At 41.2% G+C, this 12,776-nt stretch overlaps 1 protein-coding gene across 4 annotated transcripts in view; it reads right to left on the bottom strand.

Annotated features, from left to right (window-relative positions):
* The window catches only part of zfpm1 (zinc finger protein, FOG family member 1), a 233,757-nt gene that overhangs the window by 56,650 nt on the left and 164,331 nt on the right, over window positions 1-12,776 (bottom strand). The gene's annotated exons all lie outside the window — the stretch shown is intronic.

Below are 12,776 nucleotides of genomic sequence, written 5' to 3'. Positions count from 1 at the left end.
TGCAATGACAACAAATGTGAGCATGGTAGTCTTCAGCAATGATGATGAATCCTTCAGTGAATATACACAGCAGTTAAGAGGTGAGAAGAATAATATAATGGAACAGCTCCTTTCATTTACGGAATGTATCTTTTGAAGTGCTGGTCACACCATTTGATTCGTTTTCTGCATATGACTTTGGTTAATTTCACATAAATGGCCAACTTCTCTTCAATCAAATTATACCAAATTAATCTAAAAAAAAGTTTTAACCTACAATACTCCAATTAAAGTTTCACTTTCATATCATCTTCAAAATAGAGGATTATGGCAACTAGAAAAACAATCCCCTAGGGTCATCATGTACAGATCTTTATTACAGCTGACCAACTGTACTTAAAACACACTTAAAAAAACTGAGTTAAATGCTTCTCTCAATAATTTAAGATATGGTGTACCAAGGATAAAATGAAATTAATGAGGTTGCTTACAATTTTTGCATGATGATTAATTTAAAAGGCTAGTTCTGCATTCCATCTTCTACTCTAAATAGTCGTGCATTTGTGTATCTGAGAATAACAGTACAATAAGGAACTCTTCAATTGAAAACAAAAATTAAATCCTCGGCAAATGCACCAGATCACTCTCAACAATTCCTACCTCCATTCTGCCAGTCTCCAAGGTAGATAGATCAACATGAAAATTAACTGACCTGCACCTGCATAGAAATACACAATGTGGTGCCCTCACCAAGGTAGAATGAAAATGACTCCTTTGCTGGGGTAGTAATGACTTTACATTTTTCTCTTTGCTCAGCATAGAATTGAAACCTCGCAATTCCATAGAATTCACATTTCAATTTCACAGAAGTCAAATTGAGGTACATCGTGTCACAAAGATAATTATTTCCAGATGGTATAATACTCCCTGTATGGTGTATTATATGTCAGCCATGGCTCAGTTGATAGCATTCTCATCTCTGAGGCACAAGGCTGCAGGTTCAAGTCCCACTTCAGGGCATCAGCACAATAATCTATTCTGGCACTCCAGTGCAGCACTGAGAGGGTGCTGCACTGCTGGAGGTGCGGTCTTGTGGATAAGATGTCAAGCCAAGGGCCTGAGCCTGCTAGGGTGGATGCAAAAGATCCCCTGGCACTATTTCGAAGAAGAACAGGGGAATTATCCCTGGGTTGTCCTGGCCAAATATTTATCCCTCAATCAGCATCATAAAAACAGAGTATCTGGTCATTATCACATTGCTTTTAATGGGAATTTTCTGTGCACAAATTAGCTGTCATGTTTTCTATATGCCAACACTTCTATATGACTACACTTCAAAAGTAGCTAATTGGCTGTAAAGCATTTTGAAATGCCAAGTGGTCATGAACAGCGCTATACAAATTCAAGCCTTTCTTTTTTTTTTATAAACAATCAAAATGTACCGTCCCTACCAACATAAAAGTTGGCTAAACCACCACCAAATTTGTAATTATGAAAACAAATAATTATCATGCCAGGGACTTGAACTGAAGTATGAATCATTGTTGATCTGTGACCTGGTGCTTCAAAAAAAAAACTTTTTATTTTTAAAAGTGCCTGCCAAGTCTCACTATTCCATGTTCTATTTTAACAATGACAAGAGCATTCCAGTGCAAATCCTGTTAAAACCAGAAAAAGAAACAGGTGGGCTACTTGTAGCTAGGACTTTGGTTTTGCCAACATGCCCATATTTCTTTTCTTCATGTTGGTATAAATTCTGTTTTTTACCAAAAAGGCACTGCCTCCAAATCCTTCCCTGATCATATACAGCTTAAATGAGAGAACACAGCTCATGAACAAATATGCTGATAGGATTGTGTAACACCACGATAAAAAAAATCTTTCATTGACAGGACTTAAGCCAACACGACGCAAATTGCAAGAGCTCAACCCCTACCAAAATAACGTAAATCAATGGGAATGGACAAAAAGTCTACCAAAAAAATTGTTAGCAGCTATCTATTTTCAGGTAGATGGCCCAGTAGTATATCCAGATGTTCTCCCCAAAGTGCTTCAATCATTCCATAAATCATCCTTGCCCTGTGCTCCACTTCTGGATCTAGATCTTGGCCTTGCCTCTCTTCCAATCCCCTGCCTGTAGCACTGTGGAAAAAGCAGCCAGCAGTTTATTTAGCCAGACACTATTTGTAAACTCACCACAATGAAAGAAAGGCAAGGAAACTTGCACCATGCCATTAGTTACAGTGAACAAATATTCCACTCCAGAAATTGTTTGTTGCACTATAATTACTTCACCACAGCATGAGTGTCAAAAAATCAAACACTAGCGACTTCACCAGTTTGGATGTGCACCTTTAGGAATGATATTTAAAATTTTGCAGGGTTGCACTTTATTATATAAAGGATAAGAAAGTTTAAATAAGGTTAACTCTTTCTGACTAGTTCAACAAAATAACATACCCTTCAACTGCCAGTAGCTGCATTATCTCCTCCATGTGCTGCACCCAGCCCTGTCCTTAGTTCATCACTCATTCCAGGTCAGGATACCATGGTGCAGAGATAAGACTGTTTGTTCGACATGCTCCATGTCAAAATACTAATCTATCTTCCATACATCAAACCCCACCAGAGCAAAATGCTCTGCAAAAGATAAACAAACCTTCCCAGCCAACAGCGAACTACTCTGCAGCTACTGCAATGACACGTTAACCACTTTCCCCAAACTAATTGTCAAAATATTTTATGGCTCCTGATGTGCCTTTGTTCTAAGTAATCAAACAGGATAACAGTGAACAACAAATGGAGTACTCTAAATGTGATCTTAAAAACATTTTCACTGGAATGGATGCAACAGTGACATCAATATTTTAAAAAATATCATAGTCTGTCTCCATATTATACTGTAACTTAGTGAAGTTTCTTAAAGGGACAGTCTACACATGTAGCAAACAAGTGAGCAAGATTTGGTAATGACTCAGCAAAGACATTTATTTCAAATTGTATTATTTCAACTTGACAATGAAGAAATTGGCAGTTAGCTAATCCACCTTTTGACAATGACTTAATGATCAACGTCATATCTTCCCATGCTTTCCTTCTCGATGTTTTTCCAAATTGTTAACCAACACCAAAACATTTTTAGATAAAATGCAAGACTGTACAAATACAGAGTTCTCAGCTTCATAATTTATACTGGAAAGGGACAGTTTCAGTGAATACTGGCCTCCACACCAAGTAGCATAACTGCACTTTCAAAATTTTTAACTACCATTTTTACCAACTTTGAGCCATCCAATTCTGTTTTTCCCAAAATACAAAATGACAATATGCAAAAATACGCTTACATATTCAACTGTTTTGCGAAGGGAAGGACAGAGTTAGAATTATGTCATGATAACCATTAAAAGATAACAGGGAAAACAGTTCTCAAGATGCCAGTTTCTAAAAGGAAATATAAGACTAATGACACAAACATAAAATCTTAACATTATAAAGCAGGTTTGGTTAAAATCCAATGTTAAAGAGAACATTTAAGATTAAGATCATAAATTAGCCTAGCCTCCAGTATTATGTTAACTCTTTCAATGCAAGCTATAGGCTTACATTAATGACTGTAATGGTGTAGTTTCCTGCTCTCATCCTGAAATTGAAATCTCCTTCAATTTTGCTTCCAATTTCCACCCTTCTTTCACCTTCACATGGTCCATCTCTAACTCTCCCCTTTCTTGACTTTCATGTCTCCATTTCTGGACATAGACTATCTACAAACATTCATTATGTAACCCCACTGACTCCCACAGCTACCTTGACAACACCTCATGATCTATATCCTGCAAGTATTCCATTCCACTCTCCCAGTTTCTCCGTTGCACCTCTTGCGATGATGTAATCTTCCAATGCACCTCTGATATGTCTTCCTTTTTCCTGAACCAAGTTTTCCTCCCAACACCGTGGTTGACAGGGCTCCCGACCATATCCGACACGATTTTCTCACTTCTGCTCTCATCGCTTCCCCTCCCTCCCTGAACCCTGATACGATTCCCTTTGTTCTTACCTTCAAACCCACCAGCCTCCATTTTCGATGGACCATTCTCCACCATTTCTAACACAACCAAATACATCTTGCCCTCCTCTCTGAGCATTCAAAAGGGACCATTTGCTTCACAACACCCTGGTCCACTCCTCTATCACCCAACAATCTGTCCCCTTCTCATGGCACTTTTCCATGTAAGGTCAGGAAATGTTACACCTGCCTTTTACCTCCTCTCAGCACAAGGCCCCAAACACTCCTTCCAGGTGAAGCACTGATTTATTTATACTGCTTTCAATTTAGTATATTGTATTCGCTGCTCAAAGTGGTTTCCACCACATTGGGCTGACATTGAGGCAGACTGGGTGACCGCCTTTCAGAACACCTCCACTCAGTCCACAAAAATGACCCTGAGCTCCAGTGGGCTATTTTAATTCACCACCTTGCTCCCATTTCTGTCCTCGGCCTACTGCATTGTTCCAGTTTTATTTTATTTGTTCATGGATGTGGGCATCGCTGACGAGGCCAACGTTTATTGCCCATCCCTAATTGCCCTCGAGAAGGTGGTGGTGAGCCATCTTTTTGCATTGTTGCAGTCCAGTTGGAATACCATAGTGCTGTTAGGGAGGGAATTCAGGATTTTGACACAGTGACAGTGAAGGAACAGCAATATAGTTCCAAGTCAAAATGGTGTATGGCTTGGAGGGAGACTTGCAGATGATGGTGTTCCCATGCATCTACTGCTCTTGTCCTTCTAGGTGGTAGAGGTTGTGGGTTTGGAAGGTGCTGTTGAAGGAGCCTTGGTAAATTGCTGCAGTGCATCTTGTTGATGGTACACATTGCTGCCTCTGTACGTCGTGGTGGAGGGGGTAGATGTTGAAGGTGGTGGATGAGGTGCCAATCAAGCAGGCTGCTTTGTCCTGGATGGTGTTGAGCTTCGAGTGTTGCTGGAGCTGCACTCATCCAGGAAAGTGGAGAGCATTCCATCACACTCCTGATTTGTGCCCTGTAGATGGTGCAGACATTTTGGGGAGTCAGGAGATGAGTTATTCCCTGTAAAATCTGCAGCCTCTGGCCAGCTCTTGTAGTCATAATATTTATATGACCAGTCCAGTTCAGTGTCTGGTCAATGGCAACCTCCAGGATGTTGATACATGCGGGCTTCAGCAATAGTAATACCACTGAATGTCAAGGGGAGATGGTTAGGTTCTCTTTTGTTGGAGATGGTCATTCCCTGGCACTTGTGCGGCACAAATGTTACTTGCCACTTATCAGCCCAAGCCAGAATATTGTCCAAGACTTGCTACATATGACATGGACTGCTTCAATATTTGAGGAGTCACAAATAGTGCTGAATGTTGCACAATCGTCTTCGAAAATCCCCACTTCTGACCTAATGGAGAGAAGGTCATTGATGAAACAGCTGAAGATGGTTGGACCTAGGACCCTACCCTGAGCAACTCCTGCAGCGATGCCCTAGGACTGAGATGATTGACCTCCAACAACAACAACCATCTTCCTTTGTGGTAGGTATGACTCCAACTAGTGGAGAGTTTTTTTTCTGGTTCCCATTGATTTTGGTTTTGCTACAGCTACTTGATATCACCCCGTCAAATGCAGCCTTGATGTCAAGGGCAGTCACTCCTACCTCACCTCTTCAATTCAACTCTTTTGTCCATGTTTGGACCAAGGCTGTAATGAGGTCAGGAGCTGAATGGCCCTGGCAGAACCCAAACTGGGTGCCAGCGAGCAGCTTATTGCTAAGTGCCACTTGATAGCACTAACGGCAACATTTTCCAGATGATGGAGAGTAGACTGGTGGAGTGGTAATTGGCCGGGTTGGACTTGTCCTGCTTTTTATGTACAGGACATACCTGGGCAATTTTTCACATTGCCGGGTAGTTGCCAGTGTTGTAGCTGTACTGGAACAGCTTGGTTAGGGGTGCAGCAAGTTCTGAAGCACATCTTCAGTACTCTTGCCGGAATATTGTCAGGGCCCATTGCCTTTGCAGTATCCAAGTGCCTTCAGCTGTTTCTTGATATCACGTGGAGTGAATCAAATTGGTCGAAGGCTGGCATCTGTGATGCTGGGGTCCTCAGGAGGAGGCCAAATTGAATCATCTACTTGGCACTTCTGGCTAAAGATGGCTGCAAATACTTCAGCCTTATCTTTTACTTTGTCTTTGACGTGCTGGGCTCCCCATCATTGAGGATGGGTGTATTTGTGGAACCTCCTCCAGTGAAGCTCATCTATCTTGAGGAATAGCAATTCATCTTCAATTATACACTTGCACAGCTTTCTGAACACAACATTGAGTTCAACAATTTCAGGCCGTAATCTCAAAAGTGCCGTGAACCACGACTCTTGAGAAACCCAGCTTGACTCCATGCAGAGGAGTAGGACATAAAGTTAATGCAAGGAAAGTAAATTGAAGCCGTGGCAGGACAGCTCGGTCGTGTGGAATGCGTGCTTGTAATATGTGGGAAGTTGTGGACGCTGCCAGTGTCCTAGGTGGCCACATGTGCAGGAAGAGTCACCAGCTGCAGAACTTTGAGCTCCGGGTTTTGGATCTCGAGCGGCGGCTAGAGTCACTGTGGCACATTCGTGAGGCTGAGCGCTACATGGATAGTACATTCAGAGAGGTAGTCACATTGACTGCAGCTTAGGAGCCCAGAGGCCGAAAGGGATTGGGTGACCGCCAGGCAGTCCACAAAAATTAGGCAGGTCATGCAGGTGCCCCTGGGGTCCCACTCACCAATCGGTTTTCCGATTTGGATAACGGTGAGCGCATTGTTTCCTCACTGGAATGCAGTCAGGGCCAAGTTTGTGGCACCACAGGTGGCTCTGCTGTACAGGAGGAGTGAAAGAAATGGGGAAGAGCAGTAGTGATACGGGATTCATTAGTTAGAGGAACAGAGAGGCGTTTCTATGCTGTAGACGTATGTGTTGAGCTCAGAAATAAAAAAGGGACAGCCATATTGCTAGGACTGTACTATAGACCCCCAAATAATGGAAGGGAGTTAGAAGACCAAATATGTAGACACATTTCTGAGTGCAAAAACAATAGGGCAGTAATCATCAGGGACTTCAACTACTCTAATATCAATTGGGACACAAACACTGTGGAGGGCACAGAGAGCGCAAAATTCTTGAACTGCATTCAGGAGAACATTTTTAGCCAGCATGTAACATGCGCAATGAGAGGGGGCACAAACTATATTTAGTTTTAGGAAATGAAACTGGGCAAGTGGATGAAGTAGCAGTGGGGGACCATTTTGGAGTCAGTGACCATAATATAGTTAGATTTAGCATCATTATGGAAAAGGACAGGAGTAAAATCATTATAAAACAGGTGCAAAATTTCTAAATTGGGGGAAGACAAATTTTACAAAGCTGAGCAGTGAGCTGGTGAGAGTGGACTGGATACAGCTATTAGAAGGAAAAACTGTGTCAAAGGCGAGATTCTACAAGCAGTGTAGACATGTCCCCACAAAGAAAAAGGTACTGCCAAATCTAGAGCCCCCTGGTTATCAAGAAGCATAAAGGCTAAGATAAAGCAGAAAAAGAAAGCTTATGCCAGTCACATAAGACCTAATAACGTAGAAAGCCTAGAGGAGTATAGAAAGTATAGCGTGAAGTAAAAATGGAAATTAGGAAAACGAAGAGAGGATACAAAAAAATATTGGTAGGTAAAATCAAAGAAAATCCTAAGATGTTTTACCAGTACATTAAGAGCAAGTAGAAACTAAGGAAATGGTAGCACGTATTAAAGATGAAAATGGTAACTTATGCATTAACGCAGAAGATGTGGGCCGGGTTCTCCATGATTACTTTGCCTCTGTCTTCACTAAGGAGAGGGATGATGTAGACATTCTTGTTAAAGGGGAGGAGTGTGAAATACTAGTTACAATAAGCATAGTGAGAGGGGAAGTTCTGGAGGGACTGGCATCCTTGAAGTTGGATAAATCATCAAGGCCACGTGGATTGTGTCCCAGGCTGTTGAAGGAAGCCAAGGAGGAAATGGCAGATGCTCTGAGGATCATTTTCCAGTCTTCACTAGATACTGTGGAGGTCCCAGAGGTATGGAGGTCTGTGAATGTTGTACCATTATTTGAAATGGGTGCAAGGGATTGGCCAGAAAATTATAGGCTGGTCAGTCTGACTTCGGTAGTGGGCAAATTATTGGAAACAATTCTGAGACACAGGATAAACTGTCAGTTAGGGATATTCAGCATGGTTTTGTTAGGGGAAGATTGTGTCTTACTAACCTAATACAATTTTTTGAGGAATTAATCAAGGGGGTTGATGAGGCTAGTGCAGTGGATGTTGCCTACATGGATTTCAGTAAGGCATTTGACAAGGTCCCACATGGCAAACTGGTCAAAAAAGAGAGATCTCAGGGATACAGGGGAAGGTGACAGGTTGGATCCAAAATTGGCTCAGTGACAGAAAACAAAGGGTAATGGTTGATGGATGTTTTTGTGAATGGTGTTCCACAGGGCTCAGTGTTGGGGCCCTTGTTTTTTGTATATATTAATGATTTAGATTTAAATGTGGGAGGCATGGTTGGGAAATTTGCAGATGACACAAAAATTGGCTGTGTAGTTGATAGTGAAGAGGATAGCTGTCGACTCCAGAATGATATCAATGATATATGAATGGGTGGAGAAGTGGCAAATGGAATTCAATCTGAAAAAGTGAGAGGGAATGCATTTGGGGAGGGCAAACAAAGCAGGGAAATACTCAATAAACGGGAAGTCAGAGAGACGGGTTGAGGAAAGTGACAGACTTTAGAGTGCAAGTATATGGGTCCTTGAAGGCGGCAGGACAGGTGGACAAGGTGGTAAAGAAAGCATATGGAATGTTTTCTTTTATTGGGCAAATTATTGAATACAAAAGCAGGGATCAAATGATGGCTAATAATAAAACGCTGGTTAGGCCACAGCTGGAATTGTGTACAGTTCTGGTCACCACGTTACAGGAAGGACGTAATTGGTTTGCAGTGTGTGCAGGACATTTACAAGAATGTTGCCAGGGCTTGAAAATTGCAGCTATGATGAGAGTTTGGATAGGCTAGGGATGATATCCTTAGAATAGAGGAGGCTAAGGGGTGACCGAATTGAGGTGTACAAAATTATGAGGGGCCTAGATAAGGTAGACAGTAAAGACTTGTTTCCCCTAGCTGAGGGGTCAATTACCAGGGGGCATTGATTTAAGGTGATTGGTAGAAGGTTTAGAGAGGACATGAGAAAAAACTTTTTCACCCAGAGGGTGGTGGGCGCCTGGAATTCACTGCCTAAGATGGTGGTTGAGGTTGAAATGCTCGACTCATTCAAAAGGTACCTGGATCTGCATCTGAAGTGCTGTAACCTGCAAGGCTACGGACCAAGTGCTGGAAAGTGGGATTAAAATAAGTGGCTAGTTTCTTTTTTCTCTTTTTGGCTGGCGCAGACACGATGGGCTGAATGGCCTCTTCCTGCACCGTAACTTTTCTATGGTTCTATTCCCACAATGGAGCCAGCCAGATTGGGTGTGGGCAGATTACTTGTCCAGTCATTGTCAGTTACTGATTGAGCCCACTGCTGCAAAGTCCGTCGGTAAAGATTAGCTGCGTTAGGAAGTTCCAATTCTGCTCCTAGGCCAGTCAAAAATATCAACTCAGTGTTATATTATACACAAGTGACTAAGAAGCTAAGGGAAATAATAACACTAGGTTTCTTTCAGGCAAGGAAGTTGATTTTTTTTTGGCAGCTAAACTAATGTTAACAAATTTTCTTCAGACAGACAATGGAGGAGTACTAGACTTTCAATTCCAAATCTTAAAAAAAGTCATTGTTGGGCCTGAGGGCTATACAAATATATGAAGTTTAACAGAATAAGCCATGTCCAACTTTAAGCACATTCTTGTTAAAGAGCAAGAACAAAAGGTTGCCTTATTAAATTTGACAAAAATACAATAAAAACAGGTTACCGAGGTTTGAAATGAATGCGCTATAAGCTAAAAAAAAAACAAATATTGCGCTATTTTCAACATGTAATAAAACAATCCAGATTTCCAAATACACAATGTTTTGAGTAAGATACAAATTCTTCAACTACAGCTTAGCACGACATTTGCCTCAGAATAATCTAGGGCTGTTGATTCTGCATAAAAGTATGTCTGGAGGTTTCATCGCATGATCTCCCACTTCCAACTGTTCCAGCCATTCAAACAGCCTTTTTCCACCATTGCCAATATATTTACAACTAATAAACAAGTGTTCATAGTTAAATAAAAATCTGACTCAGTGCCTTGTGACTACCGCCTCCCCCACTCCACCCAACCCCAGGTTGTGAGCAGCAATGCCCAGAAGCTTAATTGCTAATTCCTGGGGGCTCCAGGACAATTCCGGAGGGTTTGCAACACTAGAATACTCATGTCACCTGCAGTTTCTCTGTACGATTGGACTGCAGTCTGATAACTGGTTAAAACTTTAATTCCTGTTGACAGGTTTGGCAGAATGTACAGAATCGCTAACCAATCAGGAGATGAACTGCCTGTCCAATAATTTCCACATTCTTCCAGATTTCTGAAACTGTCTTAATCCAGGGCTGCCCTTGTAAATGGATATAATGCTTACTTTTCCTGTATCAAAAGTCAACAGCTCAGGTCAGTTGTGTACAGCATACAGAGTGGTGGTATCATAACTTTAAAATATTTCTTCGCAGCATGTGATTACATAAAAGTTATTGCAAATGTTATGTTCTACTTGAATGGTTGGGTATGCAGCTTTTTTGCAACACAAATACAAAAGCATATAAACCAGATTACTCTCTCTCAAAGTAATCAAATTCTTGGCCTTCCCTAGTCAGCACCAATGATATCTTAGAGACTGAATGACTAAGTGAAATGAGTTGCCAGACTTTTCTGGAAAATAGTAGAAACCATAAAGGAACATTTTAATAAAGAGGGGTAATACCTTTTACAGTGTCCGACCATGAGTTAAGGACTCAAAAAGAAAGGGTTTTGCCTCTACATTCAGGAATAAGCGACAAATGAGGTTACAATTATGAAATAGTCTAACCAAGGAAATCAGATCGTACTGGTCTTGGCAGAGATCAAAGCTCATTCTAACTAAAACACGAATGAATAAATAAAAATTAGCAAGTATTTAATCCATGGAATTCTACAAATAGCTATTTAACTCATTAGGTGATCGGGAAAATAAAACCAGAAGTTTTTCTTGCTCCCTCTATGGAACATGGATGCCTGGCAAACAGCAGCTCTCTACCTTTCAAATTGTTTTCATGCCTTGCTATTCTCTGGAAGTGAAACTCAATGATCTATTAGATACTAATAGTTCAAATGATCTTTCTTTATCAGCTGTAACAAAGTCCATTTTCCTGCCTATCTTAGTATCTATAGCATTTGTGCTTTGTTTGCTTCAGTATCCACGTTAATGCAATTTGACTATCTTATCGTCTCATCAGCACCCCCACCCCCCCACCCAAGTCTCTCAATTCAATTGGACTTCGCCTGGTCACATGACCTTAAATTTATCAGAATAATTCCTATCACTGGGATCATTAACCAAATTCTGTAAGGTATCCAGGCTGTTTGCTTTTGATAAAGTCACAGAAAATAACAGTTGCTGTCAGCACCATTTATCTAACAAATGGATTTCTTTTGTTCTTACACAAGTTCAGTTCTCTGTAACAAAAATATTTCTGATAAGTTCATTTGGAGTCATTCTAAGGCCCTCACATGTAAAAAGATCAAGGGACAAGATTAAATGGGGCACAACAACCTCAGGGTCAGGTTAGATATCACTTAAAATGGGTCATGCCTTTTACAAGGGAAACAAATCGAAACGTCTTGTATTTCAGTACAATGCTGGATACGTATCTTTAAGTGTTGTCACTTTCAGTTATGCTGAATAATGTATTTGCCAGTTTCTCCCACCTTTCCATTTAAGGAGTGACCATGGCTAGCTCAAGTTTCTCATGATAAAGATCAGAACCATAGCAATTATCCATTAACAATACACAATTGGAAGCCATGACTGCAGTGAGGGTGCTACAATACACTTGGTGTAGAATGGGGGATGGGAAGTCAGAGTTTCCAGTCATCATTGTTATCCAATGATTTCAGCTCAAAGTGTGTGTTTGGAAATTGGCGACACAGTTGTCATGCTCTGAGGTTAAATATCTTGTTGACATTCACCATCTACTTCACAAATGAACAGTATTTCCTCAGGCAAGATCTCTATGTGGCCACCCTCTACTCCTCCCACTTTGGGCAAGAAGTAAAAGGAAGAAAAGACAAAGAAGAAAATCCATAATATGCGATTCTATAAATGTCTGAAATTGATGGGCTTCACTCAAATAGCAAAACCCGTTATTGCAGTGAGAGTGTCACACTGATGTTTGTATTTTTATCTAAGTAACAAATCATTGGTACTTCAAAAGTAAACTAGTGCTTGTGAAGCACCTGTGATGCTTTGGAGGGACATAAGATGCTACATAAATGCAAAAGTGGCGCTTATCAGAAAGATCCTCAGCTCGATTCCTGATCCGTGCCCGTGAAGGCAGCAAGGCTACACGCTGGACACGGTGCCCTTAGATTGAGTGAGCATGTGATCAAAAAGCTTGATGGCTGTCATAATCAAGCCTCATGAATGAATAACAACAACTTTCCCCAAGGTAACTGAAGGCCTCAACTGGAGTATTGCGCTCAGTTCTGGGGTGCCACACTTGAGGAAAGATATGAAGGCATTAGAGAGAGTG

This window comes from Carcharodon carcharias, chromosome 7, assembly GCF_017639515.1.
Source record: "Carcharodon carcharias isolate sCarCar2 chromosome 7, sCarCar2.pri, whole genome shotgun sequence".
NCBI lineage: Eukaryota > Metazoa > Chordata > Chondrichthyes > Lamniformes > Lamnidae > Carcharodon > Carcharodon carcharias.
The sequence above is the reverse complement of the archived record's forward strand: the minus strand, read 5'-3'. Positions and strand labels throughout refer to the sequence as shown.